Below are 5,229 nucleotides of genomic sequence, written 5' to 3'. Positions count from 1 at the left end.
ATGAAAGACACCTCACGCTTACTTCCCTTTGCAATCGGAAGATGTCCAGCAGCGCCATCAGCTCAGAATTGGCAGAAAACAGTGGGACCCTGGTACACCCATCTACTGTCCGGAGAAGTCTGGTCAGAAGTGGTGTCACCTATGCCACCCCCAGTTAATTTATAGTGAGGAGGGGGACCTCACAACCTCCTTTTCCCCCCGCACAGGCTTGGCACGAATCTCGGGCACACACACCAATAGCAGCAAGTGGTTTAGAAATAAGCAATTTATTACAAAAACATTGCAGATGTATTTCAAAAGGGCCCAAAGTTCAAAAAGAGCCAAGCTAAAAATTGAGTATACACTATTCTACAAATAAATTAAGGAAATTAATTCTAATAAAAAGTATTCCTACAATCAGCCCCACTAAATATAATAAAACAACAACCCTAGCCCAAGCTCTGATACCCAATACCTAAGTCGATTGTTAAATCCAAATTCTCCTCAGTCTTTCCCTAGCCAAGAGACAATCACGCACCACTCCATGTTTTGTATTTCCTCCCTCCTAATACAGTCACGGTCAGTGTCCTCCAAAGGCCACTGGCGATGGAAACTCGAACCAGGGTTAAGTATACGGCGCCCCGCATTGTCTTCGCTGCTCAGCTGCTGCTGCCAGAAGGGGATAGGGGAGAGAGAGGGAAAGAAATCAAAAGCACAGAAACACCGGGAAGTTATTTTAAATCGCGTCGGCATGCTGGATGAGAACTACTTTCTCCTTTATTCTACTTCCCTTCCTATCTTTCTTTGATCATGTTGTCTCTTCCCCACAGGTTTAATTTCCACAGGCCGACAGTCGTCTATCTTCTGACGGATCCAAAGTTCGCTGGTCCTACACAAGTCTCGATCATACAGGTCACTGTTCAGGAGCACATCATTTTCAGACCAAGATAATCAGTCTCTTTCCACAGGGGTGGAAAATCAACACATTCTTAATGACAATATAAATTCCCAAAACAAGTACACTTAACTTTTCTCGGTCAGAAATCCTCACGACCACTGCAGCTTTTCACTTCTCCAACCATCCGCTTGCCGTGCTGCTTCAGCCCACCCAGAAAGGAAGAACAAAGGAGAACCCATTCCTTACTACTCCACAGGCAGGCTTTTTAAAGTCCACAGCCTTGGTTTCAGAGAGGTGGGGAGGAAAGGAAAAGGTGCACAGATTAGTCAGTCAGGGAACCAACACCCAGTGTGACAGGTGCGCTGCTTTTGGACTAAATGACTCATAAGTAACAAAGAAAAAAAACTGTGCAATCAATTAACTAATTAAGGTAATGAAACAAAAACAAAAGACATTACAATAGTGATAATGGAACCCAAATAGTGCATCAACATATAATACTCAAAAGAAAAATAAACAACCCAAAAATACAACGATATAAATCAACCAATGATGAATTAACCCATAATCGCCAATAAGAGAGTTCAAGCACCATCTGCAACACTGGCCTTCACACCTCCGACATAGCAACAAGGCCAAGAGACTATACACAAAAACACAGGAACTGGGGTGCAGAAAAATGGCAGCTGATCCTCTGGACTGATGAGTCAAAATTTGAAATATTTGGCTGTAGCAGAAGGCAGTTTGTTCACTGAATGGCTGGAGATGGTACATGAATGAGTGCCTGCAGGCAACAGTTGAAGCATGGTGGAGGTTCTTTGCAAGTTTGGGGCTGCATTTCTGTAAATGGAGTTGGGGATTTGGTCAGAATTAACAGTCTCCTCAATGCTGAGAAGTACAGGCAGATACTTATCCATCAATGACCGCAAACATACAGTGACAGTCATTAAGAACTATCTTCAATGTAAAGAAGAACAAGGAGTCCTGGAAGTGATGGTATGGCCACCACAGAGCCCTGATCTCAACATCATCAAGTCTGTCTGGGATTACATGGAGAGACAGATGCAGATAGATGCTGCCTAAATCAACAGAAGAACTGTGGTTAGTTCTCCAAGATGTTTGGGCCAACCTACCTGCCGAGTTCCTTCAAAAACTGTGTGCAAGTGTACCTAGAAGAACTGATGCTGTTTTGAAGGCAAAGGGTGGTCAAACCAAATATTGATTTGATGTGGATTTTTCTTCTGTTCACTCCCTTTGCATTTAGTTAATTGATAAATATAATCTATTAACATGTCTATTGTTGGAAGCATTCTTACTTTACAGCATTTTTTCACAACTGCCTAAAACTTTTGCACAGTACTGTATGTGTGTGCGTGTATATTAATTATCCATTATCAATAAAGGCTTTGGTTAATATCGGGTCACGGTGAGTCAGAGCCTAATCCAGCAAGCATAGGGCTCAAGATACAGTACAAGGTACAAGATGAACAGAACGCCGGTCCAATGCAGGGCAGTGTGCACACACACAACCACACAATCAACACACAGGGCAATATAGAGTAGACAAGAAGCCAATCAGCCTTAGCAGCATAATAGGCATCACTAACCATCGCACTATCACATAATAATAATAATAGTTACATTATATCAGTTTTAATACATTCATCCGATTTCTAAATGATGGTCACTTTAGCAATGTCTTAGGACCTAGAACTATCCAATTCAGGAAATGTTGGTTATCGTTGGGCCAGTTTTAAAGTTTTAAAATTGTAACTCACTCACTAAACGTAAAATACAATTTTGTACACCATAGCGGTTACATTTTTTATCAGAATAAAATATGACCTTACAAAAAATGAAGCCGCCACCAGGTACATTTTCAATTTTTAATTTAGAGGGTGGGTTAAAGCTTTGATAAATCCTGACCTTATCATGAAAACATTTAAAATAAAATATAAATGTAAAAACATGTTATGTGAACAAACAAAACATTATTTTGTGCATATTTTACATATGTACAAATAAGAGGTTGAGTCAAAATCAATACATAAATATGTGAGGTTTAAGCTATCACATGTCACATGTCACAGGTACTTCTGGTTTATGTAATAAAACAATTCTAATTATAAAATATGAAGTTGTCTACATGAATACCATACACAAATATTCAGGGTTCAGGGGTTTTTTTTTTCCATGACTTTTCCATGATCATTTTCTGATTTTCCATGACTAAATTGTTTATCCATTTACAACAAAAATGCTGGAAAGTTGGAAATGCACACAGAAAATAATGAGGACATTGATAAACACAATAGGAAAGAACCACATAATTAGCTTTTGTCATGACGACTTCCTCCTCCCCTTACAGCCATCCAATCCACCCAATTTAAAAAATATGCTACCATCAACAAATTAAGAGTACACAAAGACGTTAATGCAAAATTAAACCTAGTACTATCTGATCAATGTATATGTAGTATAAATGTTAATTACAGTAGAAACTATACAAAACATTAACAGTGTGTAGTTTAATGATTTTAGCAGTAATTCTGAATTGCCTTGAATATAAACTATATTTATATTTATGAATGTATATTTATAAAATATATACTATAAATCAGCTAAATTAATTAAAAAAAAACATTCAAACATTACCATATACAAATGGTCAGTTCAGTAGGGGCCTACAGTAATCCTTTCCTGCACGCTGCTGAAGAAGTATTTTAGACTACTGCTTTGTTTTAAACTTTGAAAGTAATGATTTTTACCAATAAATTACCACATTTTTGTATTTGAGGAGTTTGGATTTTACTGAGTTATACCCATTTTAAACACTCAAAATAATTTTCAGTTCATCGGTAATTCTTTTTTATGAAACACTACTTCACAAGCTTGTTTGATATTACGACATTATCTTGTCAGTACTCACATGGAAGCTGTTCTGCAGTGTACAATCACACAGATGCTTGCTGGAGGTGATGCGTTTAAAATCGCGCAGTATGATTGGCTCACACATGGAGGTTAGTCAGCATTGTGGCATTGAGGACAGGGCTGGCGCTGACAGAATAAAGCAGCGCTTAGAAAGCAAACGGCACAAGAAACTCAGCAATAGTGAGCTTTGGGATCAACAGTTTATATTGGAAACTTTTTCAGAACTTGTTTATGGTTTTGAAATTTTGAAAATGTAATTTCTTGAATAGAACAATATGTACTGTTATTGTTTACTTGATTTTAAATAAATATGCATATCATACATGTGGCTACTTAATTTAAATGCAACGGACACTTAATAAAGTTTGAGCATTTAATGCAGGCAGGGGTTCTCAACACTGGTCCTGGTGAACCCCTGTGTCTTCTGGTTTTTGTACTAACAGAGCGCTCACTTGTTTCATTGAAACCTTAAATCAAGCAACACATGAGAGCTGAAAATAACAGGACATTTCTAATGAATCACTTAATTTGTTAAATTACAGGTTTGCTTAAATAACTGAGAGCTGAAAGCGCAGGTGAGCGAACATTTACATTTACAGGTGACAGTGACCCTTCTGTGGAGCCAAATTTGGCCAGTGATGTGCTAGGAATGTGTTTAAGAATGGCACTAATTGGATTAACTGCTGTTTAAGTACCACATTTTGATGATGTAATTGATTGTATTTTCCCTATCTCAGTAAACAGGACGATTTTAGATTAACAAAATGATATATTTTTGAAAGAAGACGAGTGTGAAAAAGATAGATAACAACATAATTAATAATTGCATTATCTTTGCAATATTATTATAAAATACACTCACCTAAAGGATTATTAGGAACACCATACTAATACTGTGTTTGACCCCCTTTCGCCTTCAGAACTGCCTTAATTCTACGTGGCATTGATTCAACAAGGTGCTGAAAGCATTCTTTAGAAATGTTGGCCCATATTGATAGGATAGCATCTTGCAGTTGATGGAGATTTGTGGGATGCACATCCAGGGCACGAAGCTCCCGTTCCACCACATCCCAAAGATGCTCTATTGGGTTGAGATCTGGTGACTGTGGGGGCCAGTTTAGTACAGTGAACTCATTGTCATGTTCAAGAAACCAATTTGAAATGATTCGACCTTTGTGACATGGTGCATTATCCTGCTGGAAGTAGCCATCAGAGGATGGGTACATGGTGGTCATAAAGGGATGGACATGGTCAGAAACAATGCTCACGTAGGCCGTGGCATTTAAACGATGCCCAATTGGCACTAAGGGGCCTAAAGTGTGCCAAGAAAACATCCCCCACACCATTACACCACCACCACCAGCCTGCACAGTGGTAACAAGGCATGATGGATCCATGTTCTCATTCTGTTTACGCCAAAT

General features: G+C 38.6%; 1 long non-coding RNA gene across 1 annotated transcript; it reads right to left on the bottom strand.

Moving 5' to 3' along the window:
- Positions 1-247: 247 nt before the first annotated feature.
- On the bottom strand, positions 248-1,190 carry LOC136750606 (uncharacterized). The gene is made up of 2 exons (XR_010816912.1): positions 1,008-1,190; positions 248-895 (listed from the first exon to the last, which is right to left on the bottom strand). It is a non-coding gene; the product is annotated as an uncharacterized LOC136750606 (long non-coding RNA).
- Between the last annotated feature and the right edge of the window lie 4,039 nt (positions 1,191-5,229).

The sequence above is a fragment of the Amia ocellicauda genome, chromosome 5 (genome assembly GCF_036373705.1).
Source record: "Amia ocellicauda isolate fAmiCal2 chromosome 5, fAmiCal2.hap1, whole genome shotgun sequence".
Taxonomy (NCBI): Eukaryota; Metazoa; Chordata; class Actinopteri; order Amiiformes; family Amiidae; genus Amia; species Amia ocellicauda.
The sequence above is the reverse complement of the archived record's forward strand: the minus strand, read 5'-3'. Positions and strand labels throughout refer to the sequence as shown.